Source organism: Bufo gargarizans, chromosome 9 (assembly GCF_014858855.1).
Source record: "Bufo gargarizans isolate SCDJY-AF-19 chromosome 9, ASM1485885v1, whole genome shotgun sequence".
Taxonomy (NCBI): Eukaryota; Metazoa; Chordata; class Amphibia; order Anura; family Bufonidae; genus Bufo; species Bufo gargarizans.
Window position 1 is genome coordinate 5055605 of NC_058088.1, and position 17631 is coordinate 5073235.

Genomic DNA, 17631 nt, shown 5'->3' on the forward strand with positions numbered 1-17631 from the left:
GCTGTAGACACTGCTCATGAGAATGTCACAACAATGTGCTCGGCTTCAGGGGCAGTGCATGGAAATGATATCCCGTGCTTATATTTTCCTATCTACATTCCGAGTGCTGGGTGGACCGCAGCCCCGCCCGGCCTTGTGTGATGTATTTACTTTTGATAACAGCATGGAGCATAGTCTTTTGTATGATTCATCCTTTTTGGTTCAATACACCGAACACAAGAGCCATAGTCCATGACTATGAAGTCATTGCAATGAAAAAAAATTCGTGTGCAATAGGCCTTACAGGGAGAGAGCTGCAGTAGAAAGGACACACACCCCTGAGCTACCAGCTTGAAATATCATTAAACGTGCAATTGGAGCAATAAATGGTGAGATCTATGGATTCACGTGAGGTACAGGGCTGGTTCTAGCTTGTAACAATCCAAAAATCCTTCCATTTTCACACTGACCACAAAGAAGAGGTCACATCTGCGTTGGAGGCTCCATATCTGGTCTCCGTTGCAGATTCCTTCAAAAAGACAGGACTTTTGCAGGACTTTTTTGTCAGGTAAAAAACAGGATTACAAAAGGAAATTGAAGGACTCTATTATAGTCAATGGAGTCTGTTCCGCTCCATTCAGGTCAGTTATGTGCCATATCTGGTTCTTTCGGTATTTCCATTGTTCTGCTCCTAAAACTGATCAGAACAACGGAAATATATAGCGGTAATGTGAACTTGGCCTTAGTCGAATAATTGCTGTTGTGTAGAGATCGCTTTTCGGCAGTCATTTCATTATCAACAAATGTGGGATTACAATGAAAGAGGACACCTCTGTATAGATAACACAGGATCCACCATTCACTATACTGTATGTAATGTACAGAGCTCACCTCCTCCCCCTCCCTGCACAATGAAATCTCCACAAATCACAGAGCATGCCTAGAAAACTGTCCCATAGAAGTCAATGAACATCTCATGTCCATTATGTCTATGGTCCATGTGGCTGCTGCAAAGTGTATCTCTGAAAACTGTTTAACACACACCAGATGGCCGTCCCCAATAATCATGTGCACAAAACAAATTTAAAAAACAAATTGACAATCAGAAAAGAAAAAAAAATGAATCACTATTCACTATCTGGTTTTAATTGGTAAAAATACAGGTGACACATTTCTTGTAAAAGAAGCTTCAGTAAGTTGAAAATATTCATGTGTTTTTATCTGCTGCGTCTGCATTCGATCTCCACAGCACACAAGACATTCCAGGAGAGCCTCTGCTTTGGAGTCCAAGTCCAGTTTCTTAAGATCAGGAGTTCCATCAGAATTGTGCATAACATTCCTGCTCCCTGTGCAAAGCCATAACAAAAGGACTCTGTAGGCATACACATCAGAGGAAGCTGAAGCTGGTTGTTCCAATTTTAATTCAGGAGCAGTAAACAGCGGGAAGCAAATGGAGGTGGCTGAACTCCGCTGCTCTGTATCTCTTGTGGAGTCAATGGCCCTGATTTATCATACCTTCACTCCAGAATTCTGGCTATAAAAAGTCACAAAATAGGGATTTTGCAACTTTTTTGCACTCGCTTGTGCAAGATTTTGCAAGATTTTGCATGTGTACACCACTCACTCCAGTTTTGTACTATGGATGGAAAAGTGGGCAGGGTTAGCTATGTTAATGAGTTTCACCCAAGATTTATCATTGAGACTTTTTTTTAAAGTCGCAAATGAGTCGCAATCTCACTCCAGGAGCAGGGTGGAGTAGGAAAATTGGAGTAGCTTCTCTAGACAGAAGTGTTAGGTTTAAGGTCAAGCCAAATGAATCAAACAACATGCAACATTTGATAAATGTGGCACAAAGTACTCCAACACAGACTGAAGCAAAACCGACTTCAAATATTCTCCTAATGATAAATTCCCCCCAATGTCTTCAACTATATGCCCCTCTCGCGATTTACAGCAAATACCATTTTTTTTTTTATGTAGAGATCCAAGAATTATGTTGGAGGCATGTAGTGTATGCAAGCCATGTGCGACCCCTCTCATCACTCTCACGCTTTTCTGCACCTGGCTTGCCTAGGCGAACGGAGTCACACTAAAGGCTTTCCAACACATAACATCGGGTTATACAGAACAAAGTCTACAATCACCCATCAATTTTCCCGAAAACATTTTTCCCACTTTTACACTACACCAGGGGTGGCCAACCTTACAGACACAAAGAGCCAGAAAAAAAAACGGATGACTGGGAGGAGCCACAAGCTATACATTTACACAAATATGCGTGCACACGACAGTATTACTGCCACTGAGTTTTCAAACATTTTATGGAACATTTGGCCCATAATAGAACAGTCCTATCCTACTTTTTGGGGGGACAAGGTAACTATCTTTTTCTGTTACGGTGTTCACCACATAGGAGATTTTTTTAAATATTTTAATAGTTTGGACTTTTTCGGGCATGGCGATTTTATGTGTAAAATTGGGAAAGGGTGTGATTTAAACTTTTTTAATATTTTCGTGTTTTGTATACATTTTTTTATTTAATTTTTTCACTTTTTATTTAATAACTACAGGGCAGCAGGGAGCTCACCATGGCAACCAAGGATTCAGTAGCATCCTGGCTGCCATGGTAACCGTCCTGGATGCAATCGCTCAGATCGGAAGCTGCCAAAGTGATACATGATGGGGTTAATGTGAGGCACAGGTCCAACCGTTACTAGTGATAACCCCCATGTGCCTCATAATAACCCTATCAAGTATCCATATCCTTGCATAATGGGCAACATGGGGTTAATGCATGAGCTACAAACATGAACAGTCACTTGCTATTGGCACAGTCAATCCATGTGCCTCATATTGATAAGTGGCTTGTATTCTGTAACTCACATTAACCCTATGTTGCCCATTATGTGAGATGGTACTTTGGGGGTCACTTACTATTAATGTGAGGCACATGGGGTCCAGTCCAAAAGCATGTAGCCAGCCTGACATTAAAATTAAATGACCCCCATCATGTTTAAAACATGGCAGTGGCAAGATTGGGGTTAATGAGTCACATTAACCCCAATCTTGCTGGCTGCCTGATACATGTTTTTTGCCTGCCTTTATTTTGAGGCAGGCTAATCACTCTTGCACTGGCTGCTCACCGACTCTGGGGTTGACGCTGAGGACAGGACACTCAGGAGGAGGCTGCTGCCACTCGCCGAGCTCACTAGCTCAGACGGCGCAGCAGTTTCTTACCTCCCCCGTCCCTCCTCCTTTAATTAGCCGCACATTCATTGGTGGCAGTGGTGCAGGCAGCTTTATAGCCCGCTCTTTTCACTGCTTTAGTGGCAGTGGCAGTCGCGTCATATGATGGAGGGACTCCCTACCTCCCTCTTTACCTCCCTCCTCCATGTAGAAGGCCGAGCGCGGCACACGCAATGTTCTCTTGAGATACTAGGCTACGCAGCCTAGTATCGCAATAACACAAATCCCGACCGAACCGCGGTCCCCTGCAAGCCCCAAATAAAGTTGCGAGGAGCCGCATGCGGCTCGCGAGCTGGCCACCCCTGCACCACACTAAAGGCTTTTCAACATATAACATCGGTTTATACAAAATAAAGTCAACAATCACCCATCAATTTTCCCAAAAATAAGAAAAGGACTCCGTAGGTATACACATCAGAGGAAGCGGCTGAAGCTGGTTGCCCCAATTTAATTCAAGGGCAGTAAACAGCGGGAAGCAACAAGAGGTGGCTGAACTCTATTGCTCTGTATCTCTTGTGAAGTCAATGTCTCCAACTATGCCCCTCTCGCGATTTACAGCAAATACATTATTTTCATGTAGAGATACAAGAATTATGTTGGAGGCATGTAGTGTATGCAAGCCATGTGCGACCCCTCATCATTCTCACGCTGTTATGCACCTGGTTTGCCGGGGCGAACTGAGTCACATTAAAGGTTACACTACACAAAAGGCTTTTCAACACATAACATCGGTTCATACAGAACAAAGTCTACAATCACCAAAAAAGCCTGTTTCACATAAAAAATTTCACCACTACGTAATTCGGTCCATACCACAAAAAGGGATTTAGCGCATATAACTGCGCCACTGAACGTCAATTAGGCCCTCATTTTTTTCCTCTTGTACACTACACAAAAGGCTTTCCAACATATAAGTGCAACGCTGAACGGCGAATATATTTTTCTTTTGCCACTAATACACGACAAACAGGGCTTTACAAGATGTAACTGCACCGCTGAACGACAAATATATTTTTTATTTTGCCACTAATGCACGACAAAAATGGCTTTAGAACTGATAACTGTGGCAAAAAGGGTTGTAATTTTTCGCACTTCTCCACAGAACGGCTAATAAGTGCTTTTTTTCCCCCACTAATACAAGCTAAAATATGCTTTAGAACATATAACTGCACAGCACAAGGGCAAATAAGATGCTGAAATATTTCCTTGTAATAAGCCCTGTTAATGGCTGTATCAAACAGCACTTACACCCTAATTAGAACAGTTTGCTGGAATTACAGAGCTGTATAAAGGCAATTTGGATCCCCAGTCAGTGCAGCAAGGTGTAATAGGATTGTTCCTATCACCCAGGCTGTAACCTCCCCTACTGAACCCTGTTCTACATAAATGCTGTGAAATTATTCCTCCCTATCCTTTCCCTGCACTTGTAAATCGTTTTTTTAGCACTTTAAACTCTTTCCTAGCACTGTCCCTAGCGCCTGCAGCTGCCTCTCCCTGCATTTAGTACACTGGTAAATGGCAGAATCTAAGATGGCAGCCGCTATTTATAGGGCTGTGACATCACAGGGTTGGCTGCATGCATGCATGGCATTATGGGTGATCCCGCCTTATCAGAGTTCCTTTCTCCATGTCCTCACACGTGCAGCAGCAATTTTATGAAAAAATGTGATTCGTTACCACAAAGTGCGAGGAAATTTGGCTTCGGTGCGAATCGAATTTTTCCTGAAATTCGGATCGAATTCCACTTCGTCAGCTTCGATTCGCTCATCTCTAATAGTGACAGATTCAACAGGTTTCAATACCAAACACAACTAGTGCAACAGCAATTCACGCATACCTCGTCTCACAACAGATATTCCGGGTGTTTTCATAAAACAGACCACATGGCCTGATGCTAACATCATGCTGATGCAAGAGCTGGTCAGTCAGTGGAGCTGGAGAAGACACTGATTGAAACCAAATCAGATGGACCTAAGAACGTATCAAAAACCCTTACAAGTGGAAGCTGTAGTGGTCTTGGTCACTGACCAGTCGGTGGACACAGAGTAAACCCAACACAATACTAATAAATTTGGCTTAGAACTGAGTGGGGTGGGGGGCAGGTGTGTTCAATCCTCATCTTCATGACTCCCTCACAAAGGTTTTGACTTTCAGAAGAAAATCTCCAGTGTGCAACCTAGAGTAGTCTTTCGCGGTGACAGCTGACGTCTTAGATATGGATTTCTGAAGCGTTGTAAGTGAAACAAGAGCAGGAAGCCTGGCATACAAGTCATAAAAACAGATCATATTGCATCCCTTTATAGTCATTTTTATGACAAAGATGTACCGTCATTAAAGTAAATTAGATCTTTCTATATCCAAACAATTTTATTTACGTGTGTTGTTGGCATAGGATGGAACTGAGATTGAGGAGATGTGCACAAGTGGTTTTTTTCTTTCAAGATATTGATCTTGAAGTATCTGTATGGGGTAGAGAGCATCAGTGTTCTTCCAGTTACACTATTATCACTCCTTTGCTGATATCTAGAGGTAGACTTTAAAGGGACTCTGTCACCACTTTCTAACCCCCACTTTTAAAACTATAGTTCTGTCCATGGAGCCCCTGTGATTTCAATGGTGGTGTTATATGCGAAATCCGCAGGCTCGTTTTGGTAAAAAACCTTTTATTCAACCTGTCAGTCATGATGATAAGGTGCCCAGGGCGTTTCTCCTGGTCTGAACATGCCGCCAGCCGCCGCCGCCGTTGGTGCCCAGCTCCTCCTCTGCCTTGAATTTGCGCCGCCTGAATGTCAGGAAATACGCCTCCGGCTCTCCCTCAGTCCCCCCTCCTTCTTTTCTAAGATCCCGCGCGTGCAGCAGTGTTCGCGTTAGCGGGAGGTTGAGCGAAGTGCGCATGCGCACTTCGCTCAATGAGGCTGAATCGAAAAGTGCGCACGCGCGAAATTTTAGAAAAGGAGGGGGGACTGAGGGAGAGCCGGAGGCGTATTTCTTGACATTCAGGCGGCGCAAATTCAAAGCAGAGGAGGAGCTGGGCACAAACGGCGGCGGCGGCGGCGGCATGTTCAGACCGGGAGAAACGCCCTGGGCACCTTATCATCATGACTGACAGGTTAGATAAAAGGTTTTTTTACCAAAACGAGCCTGCGGATTTCGCATATAACACCACCATTGAAATCACAGGGGCTCCATGGACAGAACTATAGTTTTAAAAGTGGGGGTTAGAAAGTGGTGACAGAGTCCCTTTAAGCTCTCACCTTCATCTTCTAGAATCCATGTTGTCAACATTGAATTCTGATCTAAAGGTTAAGTAGCTGTTTGCACATCCTCCACCCATCAAAAGAGGAGCAAGCAACTCGAATGCTCTCATTAGGTCTGCCGGTAGGGTCTGAAGATCTTGTTTGAAGACCATCACTCAGGTCTATTAATCGTTTGCTCAAAGTAGGTGTCTAAGGTTTTCATATTGATGGCCTTGTCTAAGGATAATTAGACCGACCAATAAGAAACCTCAAATAAAGTGCATAGATACACTGGGGTCTTGCATATAATACTATAACCAAAAAAGAACCGAACCATTAACCCCATAAGAAATGAGGAGAACACTCATATAAAAAATATATGAAGTTTATTAAGACATAAAGTAAGCATACAATAACATAAGGCACAGGGTACTGGGAGGATGGGGCGCCCCGTGTATCGGAGTCGCAAACCCTCACCCTCACATATACCGTACTGACAAGGGGACGTGCCAAGAATACCGGGTGCTGAATCACACTAGCATGGGTGAGATGTAAACTCACCAAAGTAACATATAACTAAATGCATATCACAGATGTACTAAGTATCCCCGATCACACGCGCCATAGCTGCCAGCCAAAAAGAGTGGCCGGGGCCTGCCCTTGATATAGAGCAGGAGGCCCGGTCACAAAGGCAATTGCAATGGTAGCGTGCGTCAGAAGTAAGCACGAAATTTAAAAAAATGAGTAAAGACACTATGAAATGCATATTGGTAACTTATGCATTTCATAGTGTCTTTACTCCGTTTTTTTATTTTGTGGATAAGCCATCAATATCAGATCGGTGGAGGTCCGACTCCTACCACCCCTACCGATGAGCTGTTTTAAGAGGCTGTGGTGCTCTTCCTAGGCCAGTGATGTCACATTCTTCGGCCACATGGCCTAGGTGCAGCTGATTCCCGTTCACGTCAATGGGGCTGAGCTGGAACACCAAGTACAGCTGCTATACAATGTACAGCACTATGCTGGGTAAGGCTACTTTCACACCTGCGTTCGATCGGATCCGCTCATATTAATGCAGACGGTGGCTCCGTTCAGAACGGATCCGTCTGCATTATTACTTAGAAAAATGTTCTAAGTCTGAAAGTAGCCTGAGCGGATCCGTTCAGACTTTACCTTGAAAGTCAATGGGGGACGGATCCGCTTGAAGATTGAGCCATATGGTGTCATCTTCAAGCGGATCCGTCCCCATTGACTTACATTGTAAGTCGGAACGGATCCGCTCGCCTCCGCACGGCCAGGCGGACACCCGAACGCTGCTTGCAGCGTTCAGGTGTCCGCTCACTGAGCGGAGCGGAGGCTGAGCGCTGGCAGGCGGGTGCATTCTCAGTGGATCCGCCTCCACTGAGAATGCATTAGGGCCAGACGGCTGCGTTCACGGCCGCTCGTGAGCCCCTTCAAACGGAGCTCACGAGCGGACACCTGAACGCAGGTGTGAAAGGAGCCTAAGCTGTGAGGAGGGTATAGTGCTCACTGGAGTGCCGCAGTCATTTCAACCTGCCGATCTGTGGCAGGTTGAAAACCCCTTTAAAACCAAACATGTTCCTAAACTCGCTCAAATGTCTATTGGGTGGCTAAAGTTAATGGCTTAATATAATTTTATTGGATAATAAAGAACCCTTGTGAATGTCCGTTTTAACTATGTTATTATGTCTGAAAACCTGTTTTTGTCTAAAAAACTGCTCTGTCATTGCCATTTAGTATCATTGAAGCTCTAATGCAGGGGTGCACAACCTGCGGCCCGGGGGCCACATGCGGCCCTCAATACCATTCTATGCGGCCCCCAGCCATCTGGTAGCAGACATGTACAGGTCCTTCTAAAAAAATTTGCATATTGTGATAAAGTTCATTATTTTCTGTAATGTACTGATAAACATTAGACTTTCATATATTTTAGATTCATTACACACCAACTGAAGTAGTTCAAGCCTTTTATTGTTTTAATATTGATGATTTTGGCATACAGCTCATGAAAACCCAAATTTCCTATCTAAAAAAATTAGCATATTTCATCCGACCAATAAAAGAAAAGTGTTTTTAATACAAAAAAAGTCAAACTTTAAATAATTATGTTCAGTTATGCACTCCATACTTGGTCGGGAATCCTTTTGCAGAAATGACGGCTTCAATGCGGCGTGGCATGGAGGCAATCAGCCTGTGGCACTGCTGAGGTGTTATGGAGGCCCAGGATGCTTCAATGCGGCGTGGCATGGAGGCAATCAGCCTGTGGCACTGCTGAGGTGTTATGGAGGCCCAGGATGCTTCGATAGCGGCCTTAAGCTCATCCAGAGTGTTGGGTCTTGCGTCTCCCAACTTTCTCTTCCCAATATCCCACAGATTCTCTATGGGGTTCAGGTCAGGAGAGTTGGCAGGCCAATTGAGCCCAGTAATACCATGGTCAGTAAACCATTTACCAGTGGTGTTGGCACTGTGAGCAGGTACCAGGTCGTGCTGAAAAATGAAATCTTCATCTCCATAAAGCTTTTCAGCAGATGGAAGCATGAAGTGCTCCAAAATCTCCTGATAGCTAGCTGCATTGACCCTGCCCTTGATAAAACACAGTGGACCAACACCAGCAGCTGACATGGCACCCCAGACCATCACTGACTGTGGGTACTTGACACTGGACTTCAGGCATTTTGGCATTTCCCTCTCCCCAGTCTTCCTCCAGACTCTGGCACCTTGATTTCCGAATGACATGCAAAATTTGCTTTCATCCGAAAAAAGTACTTTGGACCACTGAGCAACAGTCCAGTGCTGCTTCTCTGTAGCCCAGGTCAGGCGCTTCTGCCGCTGTTTCTGGTTCAAAAGTGGCTTGACCTGGGGAATGTGGCACCTGTAGCCCATTTCCTGCACACGCCTGTACACGGGGGCTCTGGATGTTTCTACTCCAGACTCAGTCCACTGCTTCCGCAGGTCCCCCAAGGTCTGGAATCGGTCCTTCTCCACAATCTTCCTCAGGGTCCGGTCACCTCTTCTCGTTGTGCAGCATTTTCTGCCACACTTTTTCCTTCCCACAGACTTCCCACTGAGGTGCCTTGATACAGCACTCTGGGAACAGCCTATTCGTTCAGAAATTTCTTTCTGTGTCTTACCCTCTTGCTTGAGGGTGTCAATGATGGCCTTCTGGACAGCAGTCAGGTCGGCAGTCTTACCCATGATTGCGGTTTTGAGTAATGAACCAGGCTGGGAGTTTTTAAAAGCCTCAGGAATCTTTTGCAGGTGTTTAGAGTTAATTAGTTGATTCAGATGATTAGGTTAATAGCTCGTTTAGAGAACCTTTTCATGATATGCTAATTTTTTTAGATAGGAATTTTGGGTTTTCATGAGCTGTATGCCAAAATCATCAATATTAAAACAGTAAAAGGCTTGAACTACTTCAGTTGGTGTGTAATGAATCTAAAATATATGAAAGTCTAATGTTTATCAGTACATTACAGAAAATAATGAACTTTATCACAATATGCTAATTTTTTTAGAAGGACCTGTATGTCTATATCTTGTGGCTGCTCACATGAATCTTTCATGTATTGTCCCATTAGATGGGAGTCCTAGAAGTTAAACTAGACATTTAGAATATATACTGTATGTTCAATATGCCATAAATATAGTATTTCACTTGGTAATACCCCTTTAAAGATTATGTTCGGCCCTTGGAATTGTTTCAGGTTGACAATGTGGCCCCCAACCAGAAAAGGTTGTGCACCCCTGCTCTAATGCAAGTCTATGAGAGACGGAAAGTGTAACATTGTATCTGTTTGTGCTGAGTTTCTCCACTCCACCCCTCCCACTAGAAGGTTCTAGTTCAGCTATAATATATATATAAGGAGAGCAGACAGAAGCCCCTAGTGTTCTGCAGTTAGGGAACAGTGCTAAGAAGAGGAGACTCTGCCAGCGTACTTGAGTGACTAGAAGAAGACACTGAGGTCAGGGCCGGACATACCGCATGTGCAGCCGGTGTGGCTGCACAGGGGCCCAGAGCAGGAGGGGGCCCCTTCCTACCGGCAGCAGGGGGAGATGAGCGCTTCCATTGTGGGGCACAGGCCGGAAGAGGCCTGCATCGCATCGCTGAAAGCGGCAAGGAGGTAAGTATGTGAGTTTATAATTTTTTTATTTACAATTTACTAAGGGCCCTATCTGGCACTCATGGGGGCATCTACTTAGGGCCCTATCTTATGTACTGGCACACATGGGGGGCACTATGGAGGAGCACTATGGGGGCCCTATTTTAAATACTAACACACATGGGGGGCACTGTGGAGGGGGGGAGTACTATTGGGGCCCTATTTTATATACTGGCACATATGGGGGGCACTATGGAGGGGGAGGAGAACTATGGGGGGCCCTATTTTAAGTACTAACACACATGGGGCACTATGGAGGAGGGGAGTACTATTGGGGCCCTATTTTATATACTGGCACACATGGGGGGCACTATGGCGGGGAGGAGCACTATAGGGGCATCTTCTGGGGCTCTATCATATATTGGAAGACATGGGGGGCACTATGGAGGGGGAGTAGCACTATGGGGGCTCTATCTTACATGCTAGCACACATGGGCACTATGGAGAAGGGGGGAGCAGTATGGGGGCATCTACTGGTGACCCTATTTTATATACTGGCACACATTATGAGGGCATTTTATACTGGCACATTGTCAGGCACCATGGGGACAAGGGGAGGCACACGATATAGGAGTATTTTATACTGGCACAAATTATAGGGCACTATGGGGACCTTGGCTTAACTGGGGGCACTAAGAGGTTTTTTTTGGCAAACAGTAGGGGCATTGGCACACATTATGAGGGTACTAAGAGGACATTGTCTCTACAGGGGGCACTAAGAGGAGGTATTTTTTTATACTGCCACACAACAGGGCACTTTTATGTACTGGCGCATGTTATAAGGGTACTTTCATACTTGCGTTTTTCTTTTCCGGCATAGAGTTACGTCACAGGGGCTCTATACCGGAAAAGAACTGATCAGGCATATCCCCATGCATTCTGAATAGAAATCCGTTCAGTTTGCATCAGGATGTCTTAAGTTCAGTCGTTTTGACTGATCAGGCAAAAGAGAAAACCGCAGCATGCTACGGTTTTAACTCCGGCGAAAAAAACTGAAAACTTGCCTGAACGCCGGATCCGGCATTTTTTCCCATAAGAATGTATTAGCGCCGGATCCGGCATTCAGAATACCGGAATGCCGGATCCGTCGTTCCGGCATGCGCATGCGCAGATCGGTAAAAATGAGAAAAAATGTACAAGACGGATCCGTCGGTCCGCATGACAAGCGGAGAGACGGATCCGTCCTTGCAATGCATTTGTGAGACGGATCCGCATCCGGATCCGTCTCACAAATACTTTCAGTCAGCAGCAGATCGGCGGATCCGGCGGCCAGTTCAGACGACGGAACTGCCCGCCGGATCACACTGCCGCAAGTGTGAAAGTAGCCTAAGGGGGCATTTTTCTACTGTTACACATTATAAAGAGAATTATTACCACTGGGGACATTATGGTGGGCTTTATTACAGTTGAGGGACTATGAGGAACTTGAATACTAGTATGAGCACTATGGGAGCATTATTACTTCTGGGACACAGTGGAGTCATTATTACTGTAGGGGCACTATTACTACTACGTGTTGTCTGGTAGATAATTATTTCTATTGGTGGGATTTTGGGGAGCACTGTTACTTTGGTGGGCACCCTGGCACGGTATCAGCTTAGCACACTTATTTTTGGGGAACATTATGTTTACACTATTAGTGTCAGGGACACTGTTTCCTGGGCACAGTTATTTTTTAGGACACTGTGTGCCAATAATTATTTAAGGGGAACTATCTGTGTGTAACTAGTATAGGGAGCACAGCGGGCACAGTATTGGAGGGGGGTTGATTAGGTGGGAGGATGATGGAAAACTAGGAAACTAAGATGTCTATCTGTTAAACCCTGCAGAGAGAAGAGATGTCTGAAAGAAATCATCATGGCGGTGTGGTCTGAAACAAGAAGATGAGGACAGAGAACATCTACATCAACGAAGACGTCCCTGGATGTAAGAGGTATGTGGACCTGTATGACCCTTTCACACTTGCGTTGTTCTTTTCCGGCATAGAGTTCCGTCGTCGGGGCTCTATGCCGGAAGAATCCTGATCAGTTTTATCCTAATGCATTCTGAATGGAGAGAAATCTGTTCAGGATGCATCAGGATGTCTTCAGTTCCGGAACGGAACGTTTTTTGGCTGGAGAAAATACCGCAGCATGCTGCGCTTTTTGCTCCGGCCAAAAATCCTGAAGACTTGCCGCAAGGCCGGATCCGGAATGAATGCCCATTGAAAGGCATTGATCCGGATCCGGCCTAAAGCTAAACGTCGTTTCGGCGCATTGCCGGATCCGACGTTTAGCTTTTTCTGAATGGTTACCATGGCTGCCGGGACACTAAAGTCCTGTTTGCCATGGTAAAGTGTAGCGGGGAGCGGGGGAGCAGTATACTTACCATCCGTGCGGCTCCCGGGGCGCTCCAAAGTGACGTCAGGGCGCCCCACGCGCATGGATCATGTGATCGCATGGCACGTCATCCATGCGCATGGGGCGCTCTGACGTCATTCTGGAGCGCCCCAGGAGCCGCACGGACTGTAAGTATACCGCTCCCCGCTCCTACTATGGCAACCAGGACTTTAATAGCGTCCTGGCTGCCATAGTAACACTAAACGCATTTTGAAGACGGATCCGTCTTCAAATGCTTTCAGTACACTTGCGTTTTTCCGGATCCGGCGTGTAATTCCGGCAAGTGGAGTACACGCCGGATCCGGACAACGCAAGTGTGAAAGAGGCCTTAGGCTACCTTCACATCTGAGTTAGTGATTCAGGCAGAGAACAGCCGGAATGCTCCAGCACTGCTCAATGCAGACAGAATGTCCGCCGGCCACATTAACTATAATGGGGTCTGGCAGAGATCGGCCACAATCCGGCAGAAATGCAGAGAATCAGCGGGACACAAACCGCTGCATGCCTGAGTTTGTGTCCGGCCAATTCCATGCATTCTCTGCTGGATCAGGTGGCCGGAGCGTAGTGCCGCAGGTGTGAAAGTAGCCTTACCCTGTATGTTTTGTATTGCTATAAGTAATGTTAGGACGGAATAGGTTATGTTGAGAATTTGGCTTGGAGGCCCATTCTTTGCACAGGGGCCCTCTGCTGTCTGTGTCCGCCCCTGGCTGAGGTGATACTCTGTCACAGACACTGATTCACCAGCCTTTGGCCAGGGTTCCAGCCTTCTGAGAGAGAGAGGGACAGCTAGCTCAGGCACCCTTCTTCTGCCTGGTAGGACACTGGAGAAGCCAGCCCTATGTCTCGCCTGTATTGTTTTACACCTGAATTTCTCCAGTAAAGAAGCACACTGGTTTATGGCAGACCCTGACCCTCTGGACTTATTTCCTGTCGGGCGCACTACGCCTTTCCATCCCTTCTAGAGAGCAGCAACACATGGTGACACCTCGACGGTGTCCGGAGGACCAAGCGTAGCACTGCCCACTGCATACGATCGTGTATAGCCTTTGGTGTAAGAATTGAAAAAGGAAAAAAAATCAAGCATCCCAAGGAATAAAATGATTCGGGCTTTATTAGAAATCCTCATAAAATCCATAAGTGACAAGAAGGGACTATCACTTACGCGTTTCAGGAATCTTCATGCCTTTAGTCATAGCATACCGAAACAGAAAATGCATCCATTATTTAAATACTTTTAAAAACCAATCAGAACATACATACACAGACATATACAATTAAAATAACTATATTATCCTGTTGACATGTTAACCCTTTACAAGCAAGTAGAGAATACATAAAGGGGGTCATTTATCATGCCCTAGTGGATTAGGCTGTCGGTATTTTGCACAGTATTTCTAAAGAGTTGCACAGCTGGTGATGAATTAGGCGAGACGTATTTGTATTCATCAGGGCTTAGATGGATTGTGTGCAATTAGACTACTGGTTGGTGTACGAAATAGGCGCAAATGTGCGGCGAAAAGTCACTTATTAAATAAAAGGCTGCGGCCACATACACGTTTTTATGTTTGTGAAAAGGCGTAAGTCTACCCGACAATGCCACTGTTTTAATAAAATTGTCACACAGCCAACACATTGCAGACAAACAGAACTACACCTCCCCTGGAATGAAGTAAAAGTTTTTTTTGCCAAATTCATACTTAAAAAAGGAACACCTACATAAGTAGGCCGAAAAAAACGCACCACAACTAACCATGCCCACAACAGTCGCCCACACCATTAAACTGTCGAAAGAGTCTAAAAAGACTCCAAACCAGGAGCAGCAAGATTGGTAAATGTAGCTAAAACAGCTCCAGAGTGACGTCAGAGCGCCCCATGCGCATGGATCATGTGATCCATGCGATCACGTCATCCATGCGCGTGGGGCGCCCTGACGTCACTCTGAAGCGCCGCGGGAGCCGCACGGATGGTAAGCATGCTGCTCCCCGCTCCCCACTATACTTTACCATGGCTGCCAGGACTTTAGCGTCCCGGCAGCCATGGTAACCATTGAGAAAAAGCTAAACGTTGCATCCGGCAATGCGCCGAAACGACGTTTAGCTTAAGGACGGATCCGGATCAATGCCTTTCAATGGGCATTCATTCCGGATCCGGCCTTGCGGCAAGTGTTCAGGATTTTTGGCCGGAGCAAAAAGCGCAGCATGCTGCGCTATTTGCTGCGGCCAAAAAACGTTCCGTTCCGGAACGGAAGACATCCTGATGCATCCTGAAGGACGGACTGTCCATTCAGAATGCATTAGGATAATCCTGATCAGTATTCTTCCGGCATAAAGCCCCGACGACGGAACTCTATTAAGTCTGTCCAAACAAGGAAACAATTGGTAACATTGATGGCTTAAAGGGTTTATCCAATCTTGGACATTGGGGGCATATTGCTAAGATATGCCCCCAAAGTCTGATAGGTGCAGCTCACCTTTGCTTAGAACGGAACCCACAAATGGTAGGAGGGCGCACTGCGCATGCGCGGCCACCCTCTATTCATTACTATGGGACTGCTAAAAATAGCCAAGGGGACTGCCTAAAACAAATTGTGCCAACTCATCTTTACCCATAACGAAGACATGCTACACAAATAATGCCTGGAGCTTTATGCGAAACCTGAGTCGGGGTACTTTCACCCTAGCGTTAAAGTTTTCCGGTACTGAGTTCCGTCCTAGGGGCTCAATACCGGAAAAAAACGCTTCAGTTTTGTCCTAATGCATTCTGAATGGAAAGCATTCCGTTCAGTATGCATCAGGATGTCTTCAGTTTAGTCACTTTTACGGTATTTGGCCGAAGAAAATACTGCAGCATGCTGCAGTATTTTCTCCCGCCGAAATTCCGGAACACTTGCAGGAATGCCGGCATTATTTCCCATTGAAATGTATTAATGCCGGATCCGGTACCAAGTGTTCTGGAAAAACGGATCTGGTTTTCCGGTCTGCAGACCCTTAAAAATGTGAAAGAAATAAATACTGGATCCGTTTTTCCGGATGACACCAGAGAGACGGATCTGGTATTTCAATGCGTTTGTCAAACGGATCCACAACTGGATCTGGAAACAAATGCACACAGATTTCCGGATCCGGCAGGCAGTTCCGGCAACGCTAGTGTGAAAGTACCCTCACACCTGGGACCTATTGAAGAATTTCTTAGCAGCTCTGTTTCCCAAGCAGTGGTGTAAATAGTGCAGTAGGTTAGAGGGGTTTCTGAGAGTTTCACAGTATTCATGGCCTATCTGTCATGTTCTGTCTGACTATGTGCGGAGGTCGGCCAGAATAGCAGCACGTGTTTAGTGTTTGTTTTGGAGTCATGCTGGATCCACCTCCCATCAGGTGCACTGGGTGGGGTCATTAGTTTAAATGGCTCTCAATTCCAGTGCTCTGAGCGGGTTATAGAAATCAGTCTAGCCTTGGAAGCAAGGGAGGAAGGTTGTCTGTTCCAACTCAGAAAAGATAAGTATGGTTTCAGTTTTTGTTGTTTGCTGTCTAGGTTGTGTTTGTGTCATCTCTCCCATCCAGGTTCTGTGCGAGCAGGCTGCTCCTATTTCCCCTTCTCACCATCTCAGGGAATATAGGGTGTTTTAGCCCAGGCACGGGGACACATCATTCCTACCACCAAGGTCTGAATGTGGGCTGAGCAGTGCAGGGAGAGAAGTCAGGGATTAGCTAGGAGGTGACCCTTCCCCTGCTTCTCGCCTAGAGCCTGGTTGTCGGTTTATCTGTGTGTCTGAGTGCTCGTCCGCCGTGACACTATCCTTACGATAGGTTACCAATATCAGATTGTTGGAGGTCTGACTGGGAGGCCTGAATCTGGTGGTTGTGTAGTGCCCTAGAGCAAGGGTACTTTGGACTATGGACATTTATGGACATTTGCCCCTATTGCAACTATGCAAAGCCATCAATGGTTAACTTGCACTGCAATATATGCCGTTGTGTGCACTTATACTGTTTTATATTGTTAAACTGCTTTTTATATGTTTATTGTAATATATCCTGTTCATTTGCACCGTTAATGCACTATACTTGCACTGCACTGTGGAAAGGGTTAATGCATAGCCAGGTAATACTGTGAGATTTTGGGACTTTATATCTATGCTAAGTTTTAGAAGGGAAAAACAAACACATTGACCTTCTGACTGTCTGGTTTAGCTCTGTTGTTTATGTCTGAAGAATTGTTTGTCTGGAAAAATGTCTTAATCATTCCTATAGACTTGCATTGAAACTCTATACAAGTCCATGAAAGACAGAAATGGTAACATTGTATCTGTTTAGGCTGTGATTCTCTACAGCACTCCCACCACTAAAAGGTTCTAGTTCAGCGAGAAACTGTATATAAGGAGAGCAGGCAAAGCCCTAACCCTGGGTTCACACCTGAGCGCTTCTCAAACGCGCGTTTTACGCGCGTTTTTGTCGCGCGTTCTTATGCGCGTTTTTTGTAATAGTAAACGCGCGTTTGACGCGCGTTTGTGTCATTGACTGCAGTGTCCTATGGCCACAAACGCGCGTCAAAACGCCCCAAAGAAGCTCAAGTACTTGTTTGAGCGTCGGGCGTTTTACAGCGCGTTCGTACGCG